General features: G+C 47.1%; 1 protein-coding gene across 1 annotated transcript in view; it reads left to right on the forward strand.

The window, feature by feature from the left end:
* Positions 1–27505, forward strand: part of LOC139049265 (uncharacterized) — a 258184-nt gene that overhangs the window by 158133 nt on the left and 72546 nt on the right. The window lies entirely within an intron of this gene.

Here is a 27505-nt window from a genome sequence, read left to right on the forward strand (position 1 = left end):
GCACATCTGAATCTCCGACTCTCCGACTACTTCGACATCCGACTGATGAATCTCTTCTGCTGCTACAGCAAATGTGATGACGCTCTTCCTTAAGTGAGCCCATTAATGAGGCTTTAAAGCAATTTATAAAGGTACGATAGCTGTTGGTAAACCTTGCTGCCCTGTGCAGATCGTCGTGGCCGGGTTAGTGCGCAACGTGTCACTTGTCTCCCTCCACATGGGTGAGGAAGAAGGGCTTCTTCGTGCGTTAGCCTTCTAAGGTACCGCTATAAACGCGCTAGAGTTGGAACACCCACATTTATTGCGAAAGTTTCGTGCAAAAACGACGGCCGGTACCCCGCGATATCTCTGCTCAACAACTGTCTCGCACTTAAAGAGCGAGAGAAAGAGATGGGTTGAGAGGGAAAATCGAAAGCCGACAGACCACGCCGCGCGCTGTCTTCATAGCGGGTAGCTCTGCTTGGATAAGCCGCTCTGCAACTCTAGACGCGCTCAGTAGAAGATGCTGCTCATACGTTCACCAGACGGCCTGGCCTTCGCAGTAACAGGCATACTGAGTTCAACGAGTGAAGTCATGATGTCTATATCAACAGAGCCTTGCAGGAACTCCGGCATACTATAAGACCGCATTGGTATTTTTAATTTGTTTTACTTCATTTCCTTCAATGAACTTAGGCCAGCACTCCTAGAAAAAAAAAAGAAAGAAAACGCTAAAACCGCCCTGCTCCGTGTCATACTATTGGTATGTGTTTATTTATTCCTCTTTAGAATACAGCTACTACAATGCCTCAAAACACCATCCATTGATTGTTACGTAAATGTCATATATTTCCTCGATAACACTCTTGCTAACCACGTCTCGGTAGACACATGGTTCCGTAGTTTTCCTGTAGTTATGGCGCTGCTGATCGGGTAGCCGTCAATTGCCGTAGTGCTTTCAGTAACACGCCATGATAGACGAAACCAGTCACCCCAATATAAAGAGGCACGACGTTCGCTTCGCAGTGAGAAATTAGGAGCATCTACACAGGTGGCTGGGTAGATGTTTTGGGGTATATTACAGGCGTCTTGTTTATTGTTCAAATTCGTGGAGCTGACTCAAACTGTGAGTTGCGCTGGCAAACGCGGAGCAGCGTCGGCATGGGCCACCGTTAGGATCGTCCTTGCAGAACATGAACGTCACACCAATTTAGAGCTTCGTGTTGAGTGCTGTCGCCTGCGTCTCCTTCTATAGAGGTAGATGAGTCTCACGAGAGACTCATCCACCTCTGTATATAATACAACGACTTCACCACATCGTACACCGAAGCGAGGCTAGCTTGTCGACTTGAAAACAGGTTACCGATCAGCTTTCAGTTTTCCCTGCAACAGCGTCGCTAATATTCGAAAGGAACGAGGCTCTTGCGCCTTTGAGATGTGTGATGCTGTTGTGATTCGTGCGAAACAACCATGCAGAATGAGGGTTGTCACAGTCACATTTTTTTACTGATAATGCTCTCATTTCTGAGCCATGAAATTCATAACGTAAGCTTTGAAAGATTTGTCTTTCATATAATTACCAGCTTATTTAGAGCTACTATGGATGTCCACGAAAATCGGCTGCAATTTTGTACACCAATTTTGGGAGCATTCCCACTGCCTACTGATGAGGTCGCGCTGCCAACCACGACTGGCGGCCAAGGAGCTATTCGCAGAGTCTGATGTTCACAGCGGCGAGCACGACCTGTTCGTCGTCGCACGGGTTATGGCGCTATTGGTGCCGGTCACGCGTTCTCGGACCACTGCGCCATCAAATAAACCATCAGCGTATACGACGTCCTACGCCTGCGACGCTGGTTGGATTACAAGGTTTTCGACCGGCAGTCGCGTGGCTGAAAAATTGAGCAGTTAGCGACTTACCGAAAACGATTGATTTTCGACCAAAGTGAATATTCCGACCTGCCCCTTTGGCACCCGCTTAGTCGTGCCACTTCTGCTAGTAATCGGTGTGAATACGCCCTAGTGTTCGCCGTGGGTCAATGGATTGTCCTTTACTCTGATTGCCACGCGTCATGACACCAGACAGATTTGAAAAGTCGGATCAAACTTCATAAGCGCACACTATAAGCAGCGTTTTCTTTTGACTAATGAAGTCGAGTAAGTCATGTGCAATGGCGAGTTTGGTGCATCGCACAACGCAACGCTTCCGACTTATTTTCCGCATTTTGGCGACACAAGACGAGTGCCCCGGTTCACAACGCTCAATCTTTCATCGTGTAATTTTTTCTCAATGACGGGCGTTGAAAACCGTGCCACACATGACAAAATTATCTTGGAAATGACATGACAACCTCTCTACTTCCCACAAGACGACCACACTTCTGTAGGATGGGTTTGAGAATGTAGGTCGACAATTTGTGAAGAATGCTTGTGTATCAAACGCACTCCATGTGGCCCACTGTATTCCCAATGTCGTTCCTAAGCTGCTTTTAGAATGCCGCACTGAAGGAACATCGAGGAAACTAAGTTGCCAGTGGATTGCTCCTGTTTATGATCTTAAAATTGCCATAGAATTCTGAGGCGAAATTTACTGCAGTATTGCAGATATAACGCTATTCTCGCGAACCACATGTATCATCCTTTTCCAATCATCATATGCTCTCCTTCAATTAGTACGAATGTAGATTCTTTCTTGTTACTGAATTCTTAGTTTTGGTCATATGGCTGAAGAAGGTAAATACTTTGAAGTACTTGGCTGGTGAAGTAATTTTAGAACTACCTGGCGCGGTACCCTAGTGGTTATGAAGTTGAGCTGCTGAGATAGTAGTCCCGAATGCGATCCCAGGTGCAGCGACCGCGTTTTGAAAGGGGCGGAAAGCAAAAATGTTCGTGTGCCCTGCTCCGGGTGCACGTTACATGGCTGCCCCAGGTGGTCAAAATTCGGAGCCCAGCCCGCACGGCATGCTTCATACTCGGCTCACGTGAAGCGCCACAAAATAATTTTAAAGTTTATTTCGCCAGGAAATGCGTTACGTGCGATTCAGTTTCTGCTAATTTTAGGAAGTGGTATAAGTCACGAGAAATTTCAAATTTTAAGCTTGACTTCATGTTTTATCAACCAAACCACATCTGCCCAACTCTTCCGGATCATGCCCTGCAGCATGTAGTGGTTGCTGCGAAAGCTGTTATCGAGTAGAGTCGGTTGATGACACGTCCAGTTATCTGACATTGAATATTTTGCAAGAGCTATCTTAACAGTAGCCCAAGAACGACGCACTACGGTCGGTTCTTTATAGTGAGGCTGTTCTTGTTGTTAGCATCCCTTTCCGTGCTCACAGAAAGCTTGCGTAATGCGTGTGCAAGACAAAGTGCCAGATTGGTTACAATAAAAGCAATGTTCCCCCTACTTCAAGCTTTCCCAAAACACGGAGTAAAAGGCGTGTCAACAGGCGTTGAAATCTGATTGGATTGTATTATACTTCAAATTAACAATAAATTGTTGATATCCCGCTAACTAGAAGGCACACCTTAATGTCGGTTGTAGACGATTGCTGTAAGCAGGTTGAACGCAGATCCCAATAAAAATTTATACGAATTAATCCTTAGCGTAAAACATTGAAAAGTGTATTCGACCGTGCACCGAGCTCGCAAAAAGAAGTAAATAATAGCCTCGGAAAAATTCTATTTATGTGGCGCTGAAACAACTTAATTTTACAGAGAATGAAGCACCTACTTCAGGCGAAATTTGAAGCGTGTGGGAAAGTTAGTTGCACAACAACAAAAAAAAAGAACATTGTAAAAATTTCTGCGATGCCCACTAAAAAGCATTATGAGGTAGCATTGCACAGTCACCGTAAATGCGTTTTGCTGCGAACATCGACTGATGAACTCATCTAAAATTTACTTTTTCCATACCTAAACCCCCCCGCCTCGCGAAACAAAAAGGAACAGTAACGCCTTCCTGAAGTGACGCCCTTCACGCCTCTACCTGCATGGTTATGAAAGCAACCATCGGTGGCAGAGTAAGAATTTTCCAGATATTTGATGCTATCTGTGGCATATGGATCTTGCGGGAACTTTAACTGCTGAGCTGCATTTTCGTGGTCACATCGGTGTCCATATTTCCTCTTCGGTAAAGGAAATAAATGGATCCCATTCTGTTGGTTTCTGCGCATGCATGTGTTTGAGAAGATAACAAAGAATAGGCATATGATTTGTCGCTTGACATCATCCACCACAGGAGAACTATGTGCCGCTGTAGAAGCAACAGACCAAGTTGAATGCAGAAAGTGTCGCGCATTAGAACTGGGTGGTAGCCTCGGACTCGAAATAGGTCCTACAGCTTCTGGGTAAAATCCACGTCAATACACCACAAAGCGAAATTCTTGCTTCAATGCCAGTATACGCGCAAAGCACAGCAACTGCATAAGGTGTGCATACGATGCATTTCTGTGGCTGCCGAGTCACATTGTATTATTGACAATGACCAAGGAGGCGATATCCGCCGTGGTGGCCTAGCAGGTATGGCCATGAGCTGCTGAGCGAGAGGTCGCGGTATCAAGTTGCGGGTCGCATTTCGATGGGGGCGAAATGCAAAAACGCCCGTGTGCTGTGCATTGGGTGCACGGTAATCCGGAGTCCTCCACTACGACGCGTCTCGTTATCGGATTGTCGTTGTGGCACGCAAAACGCCGGCCTTTTATTAAATTTTCATGCAGACGATGACCCAATCGGTTCATAAACTTGGCGGAATATGCGTTAATCCTGTCACCGGCCAGTACGCCAGACACACCGTGACGAACTCTCCATAGAATGGCTGATAACAATGTTGCTCGAAGATGCAGTGAGGAGGTCTCTGCTACAAGCAAGGGATCTTAAAATAATATTAACACTTTATGTGAACTTACCGAGAGACGGGAAAACATTGTTTCAACGACTCCTTCCCCGCCTCACTCACGCCCTCTGCTAAGTGTGCCATTTTCTCATTCACTTCTTGCGTAAAGTATGACGCGCTGCTGCATGATTAAGGCTCGTGCTGGACCAATGTGTCCCCTTGGACGTGATATTAACTTGTCCGGTTGACTCCCAGCAGAACCAGGAAATTTGCAACAAGTTCACACAAACAGGGAAATATTCTTTGACCGTTGCCTTCTTCAGACATTGCAAAGCTAGTATCATTCACCGCGCGAATTTCTATCTTTTTTATTCCTGCATGCAAGCTGGCCTCAAAGTGGTGACAGATTGCTTGCGTTTACACTTAGATTATTTTACCATCTCCCTTGTTGCATCACACGTCAAACGCCCTTTGTTTACATAAAACTCCTTTTTTATGTTGTACGTCACTTTCGGGTAATTATCACCTATAGCCTTGTCACCTATATAGTGAAATTGCATAGACGGAAGCACAAGCTTCCAACCTCTCCATCTGATGTACAATCTACATGTATCTAAAATGGAGATGGGCTCTAACATCTACCAACTTCACTTACGACCCCCTTGGCATTTGCTTTGCTAGCTCTCGGTTCTGTTGGAAAAGTGATGTGGAAAAGCTTACGTAGAAGATATGGCGACTGCTATTTGTTTACGCCTTTTTCTAGCGAGAGCTTTAGGTATATTTTGTTCATTTATTTCCATTTCACGGTACACCGCAAAGCAAGGTGGGTCAGGTAAGAGGTGTGCATGAACACCTAACTAAAGACCACATACTGGTAATAACAAGAGAACCTTACATCCCCTGCCCCCCCCCCCCCCCCCCCCACTGGCTCCCTATGATTCTATTCGGCCCCTCTTCCCCTTCTGATCGCACTTGCTTTAGCTGTGGACGTAGATTTTAAATAACAGAGTTTCTGTTTACTCGACAGATTGATTGTAAAGGCATAACACATAGGAAGTTTATTTACAGCACAAGCACACTGATCTACATAATTGGTGAGGATGGATGGATAAAAGCTGCATAAAGGCAGCAACGGCAGCGCAGGCAATGTAAGCGGCATGACATAAACTAGTGCTTTCATTCGACAACTAAGAAAGTAGAGTCACTCATTGCGATAGTAATGCAAACAAGACAGACGTTCACATGACCATGGAGCTTTGAATTTAATAACAATGGTCGAACAAAGAGCATCGCTCTAGCCAACGGTTAGCCAAGAATACGTGTCAGGGAAGCAACTGGTTTCACTTGCTGCCCTAATGAAGACAGAGACTCTTGTCAAAACGTAAGCTCCCGCAGCAATCCTTGTTCAACTACTGCTATTCACCGCATGAGGAAAACGGGCGTCAACAGTCTCTTTCACAGCATGTCCACATTGCTGCATCCTTGGTTCTTTAACAAGTCTCTCAAGCTGCAAAATTCTATCGTAGAATTCGGCGAACAGTTATGAGGAACTGACATCACATAATTAGTTCTTAAGTTTTGGTGGTCACATAGTGTCCCTAGTTCCTCTTTGGTAACGGAAATAAATTAATCACGCTCTGTTAGTTTCTATGAAACGATGTGTTCAAGAAGAAAAAGAACAGGCATATGATTTGTCGCTCGACATCATTCACCGCAGCAGAGCCATGCGCCATTGCTGAAACAACGAAGTTCTATGTAGGAACTACCACGCATGAGAACTGGGTGGTAACCTTGGACTCGAAATCTGTCCTACACCTTTTGGGTCAAATCCACGCCAATACATCACACAGTGAAATTGTTCTTTCAATCTCAGAACGGGTACACATTGCAGCTACTACACAACGTGTTTATATGACGTATTTCTGTGGGTACCGGGACATATTGAATCATTCCAGGCCAGAGCAGGTCACCAGATCAAGCAGCTGGCCGAACATCAACGGGAGCAAATTGCCAAATTGCAAATTGCAATGAGCTCTTAGTTCTTAACTACAGCTAATAATACGCTGGTGCCCGGATATTGTATAGTACAAAATGATGAAGTTAACAAAATCTAACAAAGCAATTTTTGAAAGCAAGTCTCTGGTGAAGAAATTCAAGAAACAGGACAACAAAGCAAAAAGCACAAAAAGCACAGTAAGCAAAGAACAGCGCTGTAACATGCACCGGTATATCATCCATCTCGGTGAGCTGAGAGCAATGCCAGGTGGTGAACCTGATGAAGCGCAGATCCCATCCGGTCTCGAAGGTTCTTCGGACTAGCGAGATCAACTCTGAACGCCACTCGTAATCTCTTCGAACAGGAAACCCACCTATCAAAGTCCGGATTGGCTCCTGCCCTTCTGTAATGGTCTTCTCAAATGGTGAGTGTCTGCACGGGTCAATGCCGCCTGCAAAAAACACGTGAGTTCCTCTTTTGGTCCGTTCGAGGCACGACTGGATGCTCCCTGTGAAGTCCCCTTTACTCTTGGCCCACCGCTTGGCGGACTTAGCCATGGCTTGTACGACACCGCTAGCGTTGCCAGCGGTCGTAGTCAGCAAGACGTCGAAAAAGGAATTGCTCTCAGCGCAGGGAAGGAGCCGTCCCTGCTGTAACTTGGGCAACATCTTCTCCAGCGTGTCGTCGGCATCCCAGGTTGGCTGCGCCATGAGGCTGGCAATGAGGAGGCTTCTCGTATAAGCAGCCAGAGAAAAGCCCGCAAGCATCCAAAACCCCATGACGACACGGCCACTTATACATGTCGCATGGTGTCCGCGTAGCGGCGACGTAAACGACAGTGTGTAAGCTACCAGTGCTAGCGCCACGCCACCCATATCGTGCATGGGTTGAGTTCCACGCCGTATATTGAGCAGTACAAAAGAACTCGCGGCGACAACCATCGACAGTGCCAGCAGAGCCGTCCAGGGCAAGAGGCTGAAAATGAAGTCAGCTTGGTGCTTCCACTTCTTCTGCACGAAATAGACGGCTTGGCCGAATTTGTTGACGGAGAAGTCGAAGTGCTTGTAACGGCCCGGAGTAAGACCTACCGAGCTGGCCACTATGTCCACCTCCTTTGCTACTAATAATCTCGTGAACTTCCCTCGTTCAACCAGCGTTGCGGTTACACTAACATTAAGCGCATCAAGCGCCTGCAGCAGAGTCCTTCCGTCGAGCGAGATGCAGGTATCGCTATATCCGCTCTGGTTCAAAATGACGCATGCAAGTTGGAGCTTTTTGCCCGAAAGCTGGCTCCATCGCGGTTCGCCTTGAGACAATTCTATTGAAAATACATCGTCATACATTTCGTTTGAGACCTTCATTGTAGTATCATTTGTGTATGGTTGAGAATTTATTTCGCTGTGGCGTGCTATTTGCGTGCTATATTCTTCTATATGTCGCCATTCAATATCCGAACACACATCCCTCCCATTTGTTGTATCATTTTGTCTTATGCTCTTCCAGGCCACATTTGACATGAGTGCGACAACATGACGGCAGGATGATCGCAGCACCTCGAAGTATTTATGCCAATTCATGCACCAGGACAGTACCTTAAGAGGTCTGTCGTAAAGCTTATGCAAGAACCGTCGAAACGCTGTGCTATTTTGACACAACATGTGTATGTCAACATCATCGCGACTGAGTGACATCTCTATTTCTACATTCTTGACTACCTCGAGTCCCTGGGAATAGCAAAGGGATGAACATAGAACAAGCAACATACATTTACTAGCAGACATTGTCCGAGACATCTGCGAAGACGGCGCCGTACACTATCTTCGCTGCAGTCTTCAAAACAGTAAAAAAAAAAAAAAACACACGCACACAGATAACACTTGGAACCGGGAGTGTACGCAAAATGTTTTGCAGGTTCCTTTGTTTCGTAGGAGACTGTACGCATATCCACACTCGAGCGCAATGTCACTTTGACTGTTGGCAAGTCTAGAAATGCTCGAACGAAAGAACTTCAAAAACAAATCGTGCAAGGGCCAAACGTGATGCAGAAGTGGGTCACATGCGGGAATATTGATTTTCCGGGACAATTTTACCACGGTATACAGCACAGGTTGCACACAGCGTGGTAATACCTTCTTTCTCATTTTGTTTTCAAACCAAGTAATTTTTTATGCTTGGAAAGAATATCATATAGAATAGAAAATGTCAAACTGCCATATTACAGTGCCCCTTTCAGTAGGAGGGTTTTCGTTTCGACGCGAATTCTCTGCTCAATCCAAAATGCTGTGTGATAACTGTACTCACATATGAAGCCCACAAAATTATTTATGAAGTCTCACAAGCTGCAAAAGTAAAGATATAGGATTGGGCACTTAATGTGAAAGGAAAAAAAGGTGATCTTGCAAAGCACGGGGAGAAGCCGTAGGTCGATAAGTCAGGAAAGGGCTCAAACGTAATGATTTCGTTGCCTGGATACCTTGATCACAGCCAAACTGTCTATTACAAGGCTACTGGCTTCATCCGCCATGCTGCTAAAGATCCACCAGCCGACATAGGGTTCCCGTATTCTGAGCGGACGAAGACATAAGAAAGTCCTAAAAAAGGCGACGCCACAAGCACGCGCTCTGTCTAGCCATCTTTACGTCTTGTACGCTTTTACTTCTAAAAAACGTTATAAACACGTAATCCTTTCTCGTCCTCTGACGCGTAATGTCTCCATAGAGCCACGGATTGTTCCTTGGAGCGAAATATGTTACGTCGATTATGAAAAATTTTTGGAGCAAAATAAGCCACACATGTAGCACTTGTGTGGTGGCCAAAGCTTCAAGGCACATCGATGAACAATTATTGAGTGGTGGGGTGCACGAATACCTGAAAAACTTTGCCGTCGAAACAATGCTTATAATTTCTCTCGAGTTCTCGAGTGTAACAGCAAAGCCAGCAATGAACCACCGAAGTCCAGAGAGAAAGTTCGTGTTCTGGCGCTTTATTTTGCCCCGTCGGTGTACGCTGCACTCGATCACGTTTACCCGCGTAAGCGATGATGTTGATCACGCCCTACGCACGTTTCGGCTGGATTTGTCGGTATCGCAGCATGCTCATATTCTGCAGCGCGTTATGTTCTGAATACCGCTGGCCGCTTCTACCGCTTGACGCTTATTTACCGTGTTTCTCTAGCTGGAGCGCAAGAGTATACAAGAGCATCGTGTTATGTGTTAAAACTGCCGATGCTCGCTAGGAATGGTTTTTCTGGCTTTAAGCTTCCCGCTAAAGTGTCGCACCAGCTGCAAAGCAGTTCAGCTTTTGGCATCAGTTATAAGGTTGGCTTTATTTGTGTTGAGCTGCTGCTTGTTGGTTCATGCAGAACCGCTGTTGAAGTACAAGCTTTTCGCCTCGCCTCGTTTGTACGGAGTTTAAATCACGTTTTCTTTTGTCAGAATTATTACAGGCAAATGGTCCTTTAAAAGCTGCAATCGTTTCGCCCGTGCATGGCCATATTCGTCAATGTGGTTGCTTCGGAAGTATGTTAGAAAGGAGGAAGCTTTGGACGATGATTGCTGTTAGCTGGTGGATATGGTACTGCTGTACGATTTTCGCTAAAAATACTGTGTCATCTTTGTGCCTTCATAAAACAGCGATGCTGTCTGACCAGAAATACCACGCAAAGTGCTTCTTTTTAGAACTGAGTGGCTTTTTGGGTGTGCATCTTGTACCGAATGTAATTCTTACTTATTATCGCTTATGGTGTAAGAGGGCGATTCCTAAGCCACCAAGGGCTAAACCAGGCCTGACAACTAGCGCGCAACTTCATTGGTGAGCGTGGTTTCACCTCTAAATATTTGATCTGGCTTCTCTCTTCCGTAAAATTCGAAAAAGGAGATCTTCAAACGTTGCCAACACTTTGGCTTTGTAAGTTTCAAAGAAGGTCGCTAAGGGAATCTCTAATTACGATAATTACAGCAGGGAAGGGCGATTCGTCGAAGTACGCAGTGGAAATTCACCGCTATAAATGTATTCGTGCTTTTATTCACACGTGCATTTAGCGACTCCGTTGACTAGTGTACGTATTTCTGTGAACTCTTCCTGAGAGGACTTTGACAGCACTCATTCGGCGATGTCACGTGCACTTGTTGTAGCAAGGACACTACACTGTGTGCCAGCATCGCGCCGTTCATAGTCGTTTGAGATATGAGTCTGCTCCAATGATATGTGCCTATTAATGAGGTACAGAAACAGCATTATGGCAAGCGTTGAACTAAAAGCTGAAAAATCCGAGGATACCTAAACACTTAAGAGTGGTGAATGAGAAATACTTAATGTCCAATTGAACGCCGCTGAATGCTCCTTCGAGTTAACTCCTCGCGGAAAGCGAGTGCTTTCAGATGATTGCCGCGTTTCGATTTGGCCTTACCGAAGGTCATTTAGAACGTGGACGAGAGCTTGCACGGACAATGAAAGCGCGCGTAACGCAGGCTTCCGAGCGCGAGGGTGACGTGGCGTCGCAGCGATGCACTTTCCCTCACACAAACCTGGCGCGCTGTCGAGGCAGCAGGTGTGCCCTTTCGGCCCCTGTGCTCCATCGAGGCGCGCACATGCCGTGCCGTCGCAGCTATTTGTAATGGAAGCTTGGAAAGTGCTATACTCGCCGTCAACTTTCCGTGGCAATGAAGGGAAAGCTACCGGCGCGGGGCAGCTGCACATGTGTTACGGCGCCAAGGAGTCGCTCAGCGTTTGACAGTGCTTTTGGTTGCTCGGAACAGGCGCTGAATCGACGCAGCTGCCCGTGCGACGCTTTCGCGTTTGCCCAGACGCGGAAGGGAAAAGTCGCAAAATAAGTAAACATTCAGATTCAGAGATGTGTTTTATCTTGTTGAAGTGTCGCTAAAAAATGTTTATGTTTGCTCTTCTCCAGCATAAACTAACGTGGATGAAAACACGGGACTCTTTTCAGAAGCGCTCTCACCTGTGCGTGCTGTGCCTCCATAGCTTTCCCTTCATTGCCAAAGAAAGTTGTCCACGAGTACACAGACGACAGACGACATGCTTTTACATTGGAGCTGTTAGAAGCTCGCTGAGTTCCTCTTGACCTTCGCGAAGGTTCTAAGCGAAGCTTTATCTGCTGTTTGCGCTCATTGATATTATTTGTCGGTCATGTTGAGGGTATACGGCCATCGTGACGTGATGTGAAATGTTACCTTGCTTTGTCAGGTGAAAGAGAGGGCGGCTGAAAAAGTGCTGTACCCTAGTGAGAGTTCAGATTTCAGCTGACCATCATCACCCATACAACCGCCTCAAGCAAGGCCTCCAAGACCACGGGTGTGAAGGAGTTTTGAGGTTCGAGGCGGAGGTCATATTCAAAACGACTTCAAGCCACCATACTCTGGCGGGAGCGGCTCGTGGCGCCATAGCACCGCATTCGGGCGTGCTACCAGCGCCTTCGTAAATGACGATCAAGTTCATCAGAACTCCACGGCGATCTTTCTCTGTCGCTGGGAGAAAATTATCATCGGTCGGCACCATGTTTGGGAGAATTGGAGTGAATCCATATAACGTATCTATCTTTCCAGGTCGAACCAATGTTCTTTCCTTATTTTTGCCAGTACCTTGTGAAGTCCTGGCTGTTTGTCCCTGAACGTCACCTTGCATCTCGCGAGTCATACTTGAAAGCTACACTCAGTCATCAGTAGAGTAAGCTGGTTTACCCCTTCTTTAGGGAGTGGGCTTAAGCGCCGGACAGTCTGGTATGACACTCCCAGGAGCTTGAAAATATTTTCCACTCTTTCAATCAATGCTGCCGGGATCAAGCACTCGTAAAAATGTGCTGATGCGTCTCTTTCGCATTGGCAAATGGGCTGTTTTTGTTGATACCGCCCTTAGCGCATGCAAAGGCTCTTTTTCTTATAGGCAGACACCCGCATGCGAAACGCCACATAAATGCTGCACTTCTAGCATCAAGGAAATGTCCTAAGATCAATTGCTAGTTCGGTTTTTCGGCCGGTTTGTTGAAAGGTGCCATTTGCTTCGGTAGCTTCGACGACAAGTGCTCTATAAGCACTTTGAGAGCCGTGCTTGTCAGATCAAAGTTGGGCTGCTCTTCCTCAGTGTACAGAGCGCGTTCGCAATTTCATTATAAAGGAGTAGGCGGAATTCCGAACGGGGGGCGGAATTGTTACCTGGCCTGCACCACTCTTGTTTGTTGTTCTTACTCCGCCCGACGCTTTTTCGAACCACCGTCTCCTCGGCACTAAATGCGTGCTTCGGCGCCCTTTTGGGTTGTAGCGTTGTAACTCACATAACTGCCCTCTCTCCCTCACTGACATTCTCCCCACCTCTTCTCTCTACTGTCGTTGCTGTTGCCGTTGAGCGCGGAGACAAGCGTGGCAGCTCCTTCACTGCATTTGTGGGTTCAATACTAATGACGGCGTGCAGAGGGCATTGTGCACATGCTATGGGCGCAAATGTGGACACAAGCGTCTCGGGTCGTCTTTCCTTCGCACCACGCTCCTGTCATATATTATCACGATAGCGCTAAGGGCCCCGTGTCGCAGGAAATACACAGAAATCGTTATGCCGCGCAACCAAGCAGGCCCTCCACGTGGTTCATATCTTGTCTTCCCTTCTTTACAAAGGTATTCCTGGTAATTTTGAGAAGGACAGCTTATAAAGAAATTTCATGAAACAAAACGACAGCGCATGCATTTTATGTTTTTGTGACGTGGCCACGTCTCAAATACATCCTGACACGGTCGGAGTTAGGGGCGTGCGTCTCAACTAGAGTGGTCTAGAATACGGTTGAGTGGAACGAGTGGCTGGGGCGGCGAATGCTTTGCAATGAGGCGTGCGACGAAGCAAAATACTGTGGGGGTGCTGCGATCGAACTCGACTGGGCCTCAATCAAGGAGGTTTAAGAAATAATTCTAGAGTGGGGATGGTGCCCTGTAATTGAAGCCAGCCTCCCCCACCTTACTCAGGGAATCGATTAACGTTCACGTGGCGGAGTAAAGGAAGCGTTTTCTTTTCGCTTTCAGTAGTTTTGAAACGGCCAATTTTGCCATGCAGATGATTCTTGATGTGTCTGTCTGCGTCACTCGTTTTAGGATCGAAATTTAGCGTCTTGACAACATGTTATGAGAAATCGCGATATGACGACTGAGCCAATGGCAATATTCTAGCCCGAAAAAAACAAGCTTTTATTTCTTTCCCGTCACTCCAGAATTCATTATCACAGAGCACGAGCAGCTGCACTGCCACTATGATCCGCCTAGTTAAGCACGCTTTTAACGATTACGTAAGTGAAAGCGCTGGCTTCATCTCTGCTGGCAAGAATCTGCGGGAGTTGCCACTCCAGAATTTTTCGTAAAACCTCGTTGGCCTCAAGAAGTTCTCGCTGTTGATAACTGTTGGCGATCGTTCTCGGATCAGCCATTAAATTAAATTATGGGGTTTTTCGTGCCAAAACCCCTTTCTGATTAATAGGCACGGCGTAGTGGAGGACCTCGGAAATATCGACCACCTGATGTTCTTTAACGTGCACCTAAGGCTAAATACACGGGTGTTTTCGCCTTCTTCCCATCAAAATTCGGACGCCTTGACCGGGGTTCGATCCCGCGACCTCGGGCTCAGCAGCCTAACACCATAGCCACTGAGCAACCACGGCGGCTTCGGATCGGTCATTCGTACTAGTTCGCGCGCTGGTATATGCGTTCAGAACATTCAAACGGTGTTTATAATTGGATATGACATATATTTATGCCATAGAAATAGATGTCTTTCTCTGCCTTGTTTATTTCATTTTTTTTTAATGCCGCTCGGTCAGTGCGTGTGCGTTGCGGCCGCAGTGTCGGCTTTGATTCTACTATGTTATTGTGCGGTTCCCGTTGGAGAACAAATATTTTTCTTGTTCTTCAAGCAGCATGTATCTCTCCTCTTTATTTTTGGGAATATAGTTTTTCATCAGTGGCTGTTGCGAAATGGAGAAGGAAACAATTATGTAACCTTCCTGCTTGCCGCAACAAACAAATGAAACATATCTGCCCTATCCGGCACCCTGCACTCAGATTTACGGGAGGTATTCTTATAGAAAAGAAGAAAAAAAAAACTGCAGTGCAACATTCCATGCACGTTTCCGTCTTCCTCGCGTAACCGAATCCGTAGTAATTGGTACGGGTTTTTTTTTATTACTGTCGGACCTGGGCGCCGAAAACAGCTTTAGGAAGCCATATATCGTAATTTTTGCCCGTAAGGTGCGTAACATTTTTTGTCCACTCCATAATTAACAAAAAGAAAATAGGAAAAAAAAGTGGTGCGTTAGCCAAATTTGGCTACATACTGAATATTAGCGTTGCGCTGCTAAACTCGAGCTCACGGGTTCAAACCAGGTCGCGTAATTCTATGGGAACGACATTGAAAAACACTCGCGTACATTTGTTTAAGTGCACGTTAAAGAACCCCAGGTGGTGACAACTGAACAGGGCCATTCGTAATCATATCGCCTGACCTAATACGCCTGAATTTGTTTAATTAAAGAAATAGGAGGTGGCGGCGTCCTTCAGCTTTTCTATAGGGGTGTAAACTAAAAAACATTATTCACGAGTTTGATTTTTGAAAAAAAAAATACTACGCTTATCTCGTATTTCATGCCTAAATGTAGTGCCGTTCCCAAACATACGGCCGCTCAATAAACACCTTCTGCATTAGATACGGCTACTTTAATTTATCCGGCGCAGTATCATAAGGACAGTAATTAAGCAATTAAAGGAACGGCATGCCTCATGCACATACAGATATTTGTAGATCTGCTGTGTTCGTTGAAGAAGGTAAATGTCGTACCACACCGGACATCCAGTTTTAATGGGTTGCATTCATATTGAAACTGTCAAAAAATGTTTCATTGCCAAATAAAGTTAGTAGATTTACAGGCTGCTCCAAAACGGGGCGTTTATGTTGATTGACAGCTAGGAACTTGTTTAGCAGAGCCCTTTAGCAACCGTGTGTTAATTTTCTCAGGAACTGGTGCGCCTCGGCGCAGCAGCCACGACTCTCCAGCAGCACAATCATTTGGAATAACACTCCCCACTTGCATCAGCCCCTCACCTCCGAGACTTCAAAAGTCCTCTTATGCGTTACATTCGAACGAAAACGGCTATTATATAATTTTTAATAGTGAATTTTGAAGTCGAAAGCGGTTTGAACAGTAAATACCATTCGATTAGATTATATGTTTCTACTTCATCTTGCCTACTGCCAGGCTGAAGAAGATCGCCAGACAAGCCACGGAGGTTACATTGGTGAAGACTTTCCGATCTCGCCTATCTAATCTGAGCACATAGGAGATATCTTTTCCCTGAGACTGTTGTTCATATCAGCATCCAATAGTTACCTTGATTCTTTTTCTCGGAAAGTTGATCGGTTCATCTGGGGCTGGTGCAGCTTTTAAAGGGAACACGCTTATTCCGCTCGGGAGTTTTCCCTTTTTCAATCAGCGCGCTTATAGTATATGATAATTCTTATCTTACATATATGTCGTAGATATACATATGTCTATGTACCCTAGCATTTACCTAGAAGTGCACTGGTCACCCTCCTCTCTCGCGCCACGCAGTTAATAAACCTAATTTATTTCACTATAATATTGTTTTTTTGTGATCATCGTCCCTGATCCATATTCCACTAACGAGAAGCGCGCATAAAATGACACGATATCAATAATTTTTTTTACGTAGCTTCATATCGCAGGTAGGGGAGTTCTGTGGCAAAAATTGTGCCTTACTTTTAGAAAACGCACGTTTCGTAAAAAAATCAGTGCCTTTCCACTCTGCCAAGAAGTTTGACTAGCGAAGCTGCGAATGTGGGCCCCTTAATGGCGAACTGCACCTCCGCCGTGGGTCGGCCGGGCATCGCATTATTTATTTATTTTTATTTATTTATTTTCAATACCCTCAATCGCCGAGGCATTGCAAATGGGAGTGGGTGACAACATATAAACAAATAAAATAACAGACTGAAACATGCAGCGTTATACTGTATTAGCGACGAATTGTAAAAGTGATATAAATAATGGTACTAAAATAAATACAACTTAATTGAACAGATATAAACACAGCATGTTATACAATGCTAGTGGCAAATGTGAGCGTAAGAGAAATTTGGAAAAGGAGAAAAGAAATGGAGGATATAGAAACAAAAACGTGAAAAAGCAAAAGAAATTGCAGGCATGGTGGCACATGTAAAAAGAAACAGAAAGGAGTGGAGAGGAGAGATACACGAGATGATTAGGCAGGGCTATTATCTCCGGCCGACGGCGACGCGGAAGGCGGTAACGGGCACCAAGGACCTGCGCTGTAGAATAGCGGCTCACTATCTTCGCGATCGGCCCACGTACGGGGAGTGCTTTACGGCTGCGTCACCTCCACCGTGGGTCGGCCCTGCATTGCACTATCTTCGGGATACGGATACAGCTGGGCTGTAAAAAAACTGGCTGTGGTTTAGCTAAGGTTAAGCCCAGGATGCGAAGCATACTAGCCTTTATTTTAACGCGACAACGTTAAGGAGCTCGTGTCGCAGAAAAGCCGGTGTCGTCGGCGTCGGCTCAGGCGTGCGGCGCTTGCTCAGGCGCACATTTCGTTTTCGCGCCGAACGCTGCGTTGCTCGACGCTCACCGCGTCCGATGCGGGGCGCCTAGTCGCTGCGCCATAGCAAAGCCACCTAGAAGCAGTCTCTGTAGCATGCCGCAACCTTCGCTTCTCATTGCAACGAGCACCTCTGCCTCCAGGAGGCATCTCACGTCGTGAGTGTCTAGCAGAGGCAAGCGCAGCTGCTTATATACCGCCGCGACGCCGCGAGCGACGGCGCGAGTTGGAGCCCCGTTTCTCCTCTGTCGTGACGTCACGGTGTCACGTGGTCAGCCTTGAAGGTGACACCGCGAGCGACGGCGCGAGTTGGAGCCCCGTTTCTCCTCTGTCGTGATGTCACGGTGTCACGTGGTATTGAAGGCGACACCGCCGCGCCTGAGGAGCTGGCTTGAGCTCTAGTAATATGCTTTGCATAAAAATGGGCCGGCAATTGCGCTTCTTGATCATGCGATCTTTGAGCGCAGCTGCTGCCTTATTTCAACAGCAGGCAACCTCATACAGAACACGCAGTGCCGAACGGAGGCGGTGCGCACCGCGATTCGCCGATATATCGAGCCGGCGCTCCGGCGACGCGCCATTGGACGCGCCAACCCGCCGTCACCCCCGCGGAGAGGAGGTGGCCAAATCGAAACGCGCCAAGCGTCTCAAGATGCCTCACGCCCGCGATAAATTCATAAGTGCGTTTCACATCGCTTGTCGATACATATGCGTCCATGGCTTGATGGTCTCAATATCCGGCTTCTGTGGTAGAAGTCCTGTGTTCAAATCGCGCCGTTGGATAACTTTAATAATGCTTATTCAACTATTTATTGCGTAGCACATTGTTGAAAATGACCACTTTACAATGTCTTAAAGCCGTTTGAAGCCAGAACGACGAAATTTAGGCAAATTCATGTATTTCCCATAATTCCCATGCTGGTACACCCGCTCCTACTGCAGCTCCAGCAGACGCTATGACAAGAGTTCCCTCTAGTAACTATTCTATAAAACTCTATGACAAAGGGAGAGCAACCTTCACGCCTAGTGCGCGAGATGGAAGCAGGAGCGCCGATGATGACTTTGGTTATGGCTCGGCGACGCGGCGACGGGCGCCACAGAGCTGCGCTCTAAAATAGCAGCGCACCTGGCTAAAACTACAGTTGTACCCGCCGACAAGAGTCACGGGTGAACCAAAGCAAGTAAAGCCATAAGAACATTTACTGCACAGACTTTCTGCGAAAAAAAAACTGGGCGTCCGCGAATTGAACGCGCGCTCGCTAGCAGACGACGCACTAGACAACGACAGCAAAATTGGAGATGTCGTGCTGTATGATCCATTTCACAAATATTTGTACATAGCAAAAAAGGCCTCAATATGAATTTACAGTTGGAATAAAGCATCATTATAGGGCGGTACATGCACAGGGGCGTAGCCAAGGGGCCTATGGGGCCTCAGCACCCCCCCCCCCTCCGAAATATTTTCGTGCGGTCATGCACCACCGACAAAAACAACCCCCGGCGCCGGACATCATTATGAATTTTGTCTCGAATGTCTATTTCATGCTCGAAAAGACGTTTCAGGGCGACCATTGCGAACTCGGGCCGGATTTCGCGGCAACGCCCCTGCACCGGGAGTCGCATGACGCAAGGAGCCCCATCCGAGTACGAAGTTTCAAGAGTGTTTTGGTGGCGAGTGGGCTCATCACGGCATCTTGCGGCGGCCACGGATTCTGTGGAGCGCATGGAGTTGCACACCAGCTGCAATTAACGCCATCCACAACTTTCATCGCATCTCTGTCCGCCCAACCGGCTCCCGCCCGTGACGCTGCCCAATTCTAGTCACCCTAGCAGGGCGGATCGGCAGTACAGAGCGTTATCGTGAAAAAGACGCCAAGATCGAGTCTTCGCCGCGAAGTGCCTGGCGCCGAAAATGGAGCGTTTAGGGAGCCCTTCCTCCAGCTTACGTTGTGAATGTGCTGCGCATGCCACGTAGGCTTCTGCGTTTTTTTTTGTTGTTGTTGTTGTCTTACAATGCCACTGTCCCTTAGGTTTTCCCTCAGCTTTTCAAAGTTTCGCTATATCGTTTTTTTTTTTGCGAATAGGTCTTTGCGGCTCTTTCGGCACTTTCCTCGTTTGCCGATGATGCGATTCGGCAAGGAGAGCGTTAGTTCATTTGTTCGTTCGCTCACGAGAGCGCCATTTCCGTTCGCTAACTGAATCGTGCTTACTTTAGCTCTTTCGTTCGTTCGAGCAATTCACTTAGACTTGAAAGGGGTTCAGCGGCGCCCGCGGCGCGCGCTTCGCTTTGTTGTTGGTTGTTTTTGCCCACGGGCACGACAAATGCATTGCAGGGTATAAGTATACAGCTTCATTGTAAAAGGAAGCCGTCAATAGCCTTCAGCCAAAAAAAAATGGGATGATAATGCGCTGAAAGCGATAACGCAATGCTGAAACAGCAGTCACCGGTAAACAATGTAGCTTTCAAGTCACATTTATTGAGATTGCCCGAAAAGATTGTACAGAACAGCCAGCGGTTTGCGAGAGAATTTCAGTATGTACAAAGGATGCAGCATGGTGAATGCTGCACAACAATTTGTAGTCTCTCCACATATTGTAGAGTGCTAAAAGTGCGCGAGCTGGGACACGAAACCAATAGGACAAAAACCATTTGCAAGAGTGAGGGGTTAATGGGAAGTTCAAGTGGCACTAAACCATGAAGTCCCGAAAATGCTTTTTTATTGACTTCTACTGGCTGCTTTCTGAATGTGAACATCGGGTAGACAACCTTCATTGCGAAAAACGCACTTTATAGACCCACTGTTCATTCTTCACAATTAACACCGAGTGGTTTAATGCGGTTAATTAGTCGCACCGCGCCATGAAATCAAGAAAGTGGTATGGAAAAATGATACATTTCTGGTACGTGCTTCCAAGAAAAGGGGAAGTAAGGACGTATACCGAAAAAAAGGGAGTTACCGAAATGACTGCAGCAAATTTAAGATATGCAGACAGGCAATAGTTTCTGTAAATCTAAAGCGATCGATGCAGTGTTACTGGCTGGCTAGCTTTAACATAACGCGTACAAAGAGCGCTTGAAGGGCGTTCATGTGTATTATACAGTACATTATACTATACAGGAAGTACTTAAAACAATATCAGCGAATGCTTGGAAGTAACCATACGACGCGAAAAATAAAAAGAACACGAATGCACTTTTGAGAAATTGTCATAACATAAAACAACCAGAGTGACATATAAAGACGTGAACAGCAAGAAATATCAGGCAATTATTAAAAATCATTACTGAACACACTCAAATGACAGGGCGTTTCCGCTATAGAGGAAAAAAGTTTTATTCGTGATCTGTATTTTTGAACAGATACTACATTTGAAATCCAGCACACGTTTATACATTGGCAACGCCCATATGCCATAAAGAAATGCCCTGCACAAACATGTCATTTTTTCGTGACAAACGGTTACACGTTCTAAAACACAGTCAAACTTTAAAACGTGCCAGACTAAGACAAGTTCAAAATGACAAGTATTATCTACCACAAGAAGGTGCACCATGTGGTTACACAGTCAGTGCGCAAACTTGCCGTTTTTGCTGATTCACTTGGAGGCCAAGCCAAGACAAGCCAAATAAATTGTATGAGCGCAAGTTCAGCTTATTGTTTTTAAACATTTCCGACAAGGCAAGTACTCAGAGGAAACTCCGAAACAGCCACCGGAATTCGAAAGGCACCTAACGAGATTGTCTGTGCACCTAATGGGGAATAGAGAGTCGACCAGGCGCCCTTCATATCACCAGCGATGTGGCAGGCAGCAGCCCTGTTGGGCCTAAGATCCGTAACGCAGTGGCGCCAGCTCACGCTGCGTTCCTGGGGTGACGCTCTCGAAATGACTCAGCTGCAAACGCAAGCATAAAACCCTTTTTTTCTATTCCCACTGATGACTCCAACGACCCTGCCGATTGAAATACGGAACAGAAAACGCGGAAGCAAGGAAAACGGCCATGACCACGGGACGCTGATAAGCACGTGAGCAATCGACAATGGAAGCGTGGCTTTGCAGAGCACGTACTGCAATGCGGCTCAGTGTCAGACTAAGAAATTGAGATCACCCGTCAAACCAGCATTTAGAAAAAAAACACGCAGCCCAAGAAAGCCACAGAAAGAGCGAAGCATTATCCGAATGGGGTTTTGCTGGACACCTTCACTATAACAGTCAGACCTAAGATTGCAGTGGCTATTCTGGCGATTCCAGACAGTACTAAGCGTCTGGCTAAAATAACGACTCCACAGCGAAACACCGGCCAACCCTGAGTCCGGAAACATCTTCGCGCAAATGTCATTGCCATGTTCATTCCTGCAGACGTAGTAATGCAACCATTTCTAAACGCCAGAAGCTCGGCCCTAATCCCGTTGAAGCCCAGGTCGCTCCATCTAAAGTACGTGGATTTTCTGCTCTTAAAAGAAAGCAAAAACAAATCTGGAGACTTTTGACCTCATATTTGGCGTGAGCATAAAATTTACTGACGAGGACATTTGAGCTACATACAATTCGCCCCCTGCAAGCTAGGCGAAAAATTCTGAATGCCTACAAGCTTGGTAAAACAAAGCATACTGTTTTTTGCAGGAAATAACCTTCCGCGTCACGTACGCACGGAGTGCATAGCGCATCAAGTGTAACCTTTTCGGCCGACGCCTATCTAGTGTTCGCACTTCAAAGGCCTGGGCACAAGGCAAACGTTTGTCCACACGAAGCACGATGTCGTAAATGAGGAGGAACACACACTGCAGATGAAATCTGCACCGCTATGAAACCACGGTGTCTACATTGCCAAGGTGAACATGTTACGGGCGATCCAAGCTGTCGACGCAACAAGCGAGAAACATCTCATCTGCCGCATACAAGCTGCGGAGACGTCACTCACACGCCGGCAGGCAATTGCCACAACTAAGACTGAGACGCACGTTAACAAGTCTTTCTCAACGAAAGTTGCTGAACCAGAGAACAAAAACAGACATTAAGAAATTACCAGAGGAGCGTCTGCATGCGCAGGCTCACTTCAAAGAGCGCCAAAAAGCCCCTGCAAGGCAACCTTTGCCGAAAGGCGCCTTGATACAGTTGAGAAGGAAATATACCGAGGATAAATCTCACGCCACGATTGATACACCAGGGATAAAAACTTTCGAGCAAGATCACCGTATGGAAAAGCGAGAAAACACGGGGTCGCACAATGATTTGCCCACTGCCACCTTATCACAGCTAGTGAGACACGTAACCGAAGGTAATCAGCAACGCGAAACTGGGCCACGCGACTCATTGAATATTCAATGGCAGCGACTGTATGCGAGTGTATGCAGAGCTCTATCATGACTATGCAACCAATTATAGGCCATTTTGCAGCTCGTATTCTAGCACTAGAGAAACAGGCGCAACTCTGCATTGCTTACTGCAGCGAGTCTCGAAGAAGCAGGCAGTGAACGAAGGTTAGCAGCTCATTGGTGACATTATCTACTAACCGCAGTACAAGCTTCGGCATCAATCAGCGCCGTCAAATCATTCGTTACCCAACGTATTTGTTGCAGTGGTACTGTCGGAGTTTCACATATGCAGAGCTCTCCCTGCATTTACAACGTAACCGAATTCGCGTGATCTTCCTTCAACAAATGGGCGCCCCATCAAAACTGCAATTGTCTGGCTACAAATACCTGCAACGTATTATACCACGCAAGCTAAAGAGTCGCCACGAGGGCTCAAAGGTCACTGCTAGAGGCTTAGCTGGTGTGTTCGTCCACAAACACCTACCGCAAGCTCAGATCAACACTCAAGATTTGTGCACACCCCATATGAGATCGTTCGAGTTGCTGTGACGTTAGACCAGTTCCGAGTTACAGTTACTTCAGCTTGTGTACGACCTGGTTGTCAGCCAGGAGAAGACATGAGTTGCGTGTTGACAGAGATGTCCCCACTGGACATATTATTACAGCTGGCGAGTTCAATGCGCCACATACCCAGTTGGGATACTGAATAGACCCAGCACGTGACTTCAGCACGACAATGTCCTTGGCCTCTACACGAGAGCAGCGCTACATTTAGGCCACCAAGGCAGCACACGATATTTGACGTGGATGCCGCAGGACTTGCGCTTACATTAGCAACGACAAGAAAATAGAGATGGATCTGACAACTATTCAGTTCTGATTAGCATAGAGAATATCAGTCGAACTAACAAAAAAGCTAGAACGACAGACACGGCAAACTGGGGCCGTTTCCACGTGTTGTACGTGGATCGCATAGGTTCTTTCCTTTAGAGACTAATTTCAGCAAAGAGAGGGCTAGAAAGGCGAGTGCACGCGTTGGAAAGATCTTGCTCCACACTTGCAGGTGCTGAATCCCATAGCTTCTAGGCATGGAGTACAACTGGTAGTGACACCTCACCCCAGAAACGTAGAGTTTTGCATCATTCATAGCCGTGCAAAGGCAGCAGCGCGAAGGTATGCGAAGGAGCTTCGCGTTCCTTTGTATGTGCATAGTACATGCAGTGCACAGCACCATCGTAGTAGCCCTTCCTAATTACAGCACCTAGCATTCATGCTTGATCAATCTGCCGTGTCGAAACAGCCCGCGCGCTGCATTGGCTAAACCAGGGACTATCGGGATGGAAAAGCGCTGCGAAAACAGACTTAGCAAGAACACAGGGCAAAGCGCTATGCATCATGAACGTTTAGCAACACGCCCAAGTGACAGCTATCACATGGACTATCAGAGCAAGATTGTGCCACTCAACTCGTGACCCAGTTTGCCCTCTCGCCATTCCGAGTACAACAGCCAACGGATCAACTACCATTCCCTGCAGAATACCGATGCAATGCATATACTTGATTATCCGTTCACAACTGCTGAGCTACTGTAAGCACTCATGAAAATGAATGGCAGCAGTGTACCTGGACCTGATGGTCTGACAGGTACGACACTCCGCGATCTCGCAGATGAGCAATATCAGACCTCCTCGACCTTATAAATGAAGAATGGGAAACCGGAACCCCAAACTAGGTGAGTCAGCAACGATAGCAACGACCCTGCGCCCTTTATTCTTTAACGTCACATTTGCGAAAATTCATGGAAATGTTTAACGGAAAGACTTCACTGGTTTCCAGAAGTTGAACCAAAACTGTATCACACAGAAAAAGGCTTCTGTGCTCGCTTGTCGGTGCAAGACAGCCTCCTTATGAGACACGAAGCTCTATCCTTTGAGCGCTTGCAAGGACCCCAAATACCAGACTTAATGAGAGCAGCATTCCGGGCAAGTTGGTAATCCATTGCTTAAATAATATTGCGCGACATAAAAACGACATGGACTTGAAAGAAGACGACACACCAAGCGCAAACTTTCAACTACGTTTATTGTGCCACTGCGTCATTTTATACATGGCAGGCAACGTAGATCGCGCATGCGCTTACAAGGAAATTAAGTGCGAATTCATGTAGCATGGTTACGTGTCGTGTGATGCCGCGTCCAAGACACCGTTTATATTGCTGCATTATCTTTGTCGTGTCGAAATCCTCTATTGACCCTCCCAACGAACCAGAACTTACTTGATGTTCACGTCGACGGTGTCGTTTTGACGGCGGTAATAGATACTGGAGCCCAGGTGTGCATAATGTGTTGGAACATCTGTCGTTGACTGAGGAAGCTTCTCAGGCCTGCTACTACTCGAACCGTACGCGTGGCCGATGGCGGCACTGTTGGCGTCACCGGTATATGTACTTCCTGTACAAATATCGCCAACCGCCAAGTTTCTGTTCTTTTTGCAGTGCTGACCAATTGTTTCCATGACCTAATCCTCGGACTGGACTTTCTTACGGCGCATTCAGCTTTGATTGACTGTTCTGCCGGTACCCTTTGCCTCGAACTTCCTCTACCCACGCATATTCACGCCGCACTGCAAAACTACTTTAGAACGACCGCCTTCATCCGCCTGCTACCTAAAGCCTTAACTTTCGTCAATTTGCTATCATCTTTTCCGGTGACCGACGGTGTTTACGTCACCACACCTGTTCCTGATGTCCTTTTGATGTGCAATATCGCTGTTTCCCACTTCGTCGTCACCATCGCCAATAACCGGACATGCCTCCCCGTCGTCAATTTCGGCCTGAGAAAGGAAGTTCTACCCAAGGGCATGTCGGTTGCAACGCTCGATGATATCGGTAATGACCACGTCACGATGTTTTCCGTAGACGTCGGCTCCGGTTCTTCCCCATGTCCACAGGATGCCATTTGCCCTGACGCAGCATCTCAGCCCATGATTGCTGCGGCCCTATTGCCTGAGCAAGCAGCAGCTCTGTGTCGCCTTTCGGTTTCCTACCACGACATCTTCGACCTCAGAAATCGCCAATTGGGCCACACTTCAATTGTTAAGCATCACATAAGTACTCGTGATGCCAGTGCTATTCATCACCGGGCATATCGAGTTTCTGCTTCAGAGCGTAAGGTTATTCAAGATGAAGGGAACAAGATGCTTGCCAAAGGCATTGTTGAACCTTCGTCGAGCCCTTCGTCGTCACCCGTGGTGCTTGTTAGAAAGATGGCACATGGCGTTTCTGCGTAGATTATCGTAATATAAACCGCATTACCAAGAAAGACGTCTACCCCTTGCCTCGCATTGACAGAGCCCTCGATTGTCTCCATGGTGCCAACTACTTTTCATCAATAGACCTTTGGATGATTTGGAGATTTCTGTGGATGAAAAACACGAAGCGAAGACCGCATTGGTCATTCCTGATGGTCCATAACAATTCAAAGTTATGACACTCGGTCTATGCAATGCCCCAGTAACGTTCGAACGTATGATGGACTCTTTGCTTCAAGGGTTCAAACGGTCAACATGCCTCTGCTACCTAGACGACGTTCTAGTATTTTCGCCTACATTTGAGACACACCTTGAACGCTTATCAGCTGTTATTCAACTCTTCCGCAAGGCTGGGCTCCAACTAAATTCCTCGAAGTGTAACTTCGGTCGTCGGCAGATTACAGTGCTGGCCCACCTCGTCGACGCTTCGTGTATTCAATGAGACCCGGAGAAAATTCGTGCTGTTACGTCTTTTCCTGTACCTCAGCCTGTCAAATACTTCCGAAGTTTTGTAGGACTCTGCTCCTACTTCCGACGCTTCGTTAAACACTTCGCAACGATTGCCTGACCTCTCACTGATCTTCTGAAGAAGGACGTGCCATTTATGTGGGGCCTCGCCCAAACTGCCACACTTCCCCACCTCATCAACGTTCTCACCACGCCACCTATACTAGCCCACTTTGACCTGTCCTCTCCTACAGAGGTGCGTACCAATGCCAGTGGTCGCGGTATCGGAGCCGTCTTAGCCCAGCGCCAACAGGGTCAAGATCACTTTATCGCGTACGCTAGCCTCCTCCTCAGAGCAGCGGAGCGCATCTATTCGATTACAGATGGTGAACGCCTGGCTCTCGTCGGCGCGGTTTCCAAATTCCGCCCGTAGTTGTATGACACGCACTTCTCTGTAAATGCGAACCACTACGCGCTCTGCTGGCTTTCCTCACTCAAGGATCCGGCCAGCCGGCTTGCTCGCCAGGTTCAGCGGCTGCAAGAGTATTCCTATGTAGTAGTGTATAGGTCGGGCCGATTACATAAAGATGCAGAATGTTTATCACGGTATCCAGTGGACGAACCACCCGCCGACCCTGACCCCGATACCGATGCTTGCGTTTTCGCCGTTTCTCATCTGCTCTACGCTGCCGACGCGCGACGCCGTGATACCACATTGCGCGCCATAATTGATGGCTTGGAATCTTCGCCTTCTGATTCGTCCATTCACCTGTTTGTTCTCCGGGATGATGTATTATACCGCAACAATGTACGCCCCAACGGTCCTGCCCTACTCTTCGGCATTCCTAAGCACCTCCGTTCAGCTGTTCTCCAAGAACTTCACGATTTACCAAAGGTAGGTCACCTTGGCGTCTCCCGCCCTTACGGCCGCATCCGCCGACGCTCCTTTTGGCCAGGCCTTGCCCGCTCCGTCCGGAAATACGCTGCGGCGTGCGAAAAA

This window comes from Dermacentor albipictus, chromosome 8 (assembly GCF_038994185.2).
Source record: "Dermacentor albipictus isolate Rhodes 1998 colony chromosome 8, USDA_Dalb.pri_finalv2, whole genome shotgun sequence".
Classification (NCBI taxonomy): domain Eukaryota; kingdom Metazoa; phylum Arthropoda; class Arachnida; order Ixodida; family Ixodidae; genus Dermacentor; species Dermacentor albipictus.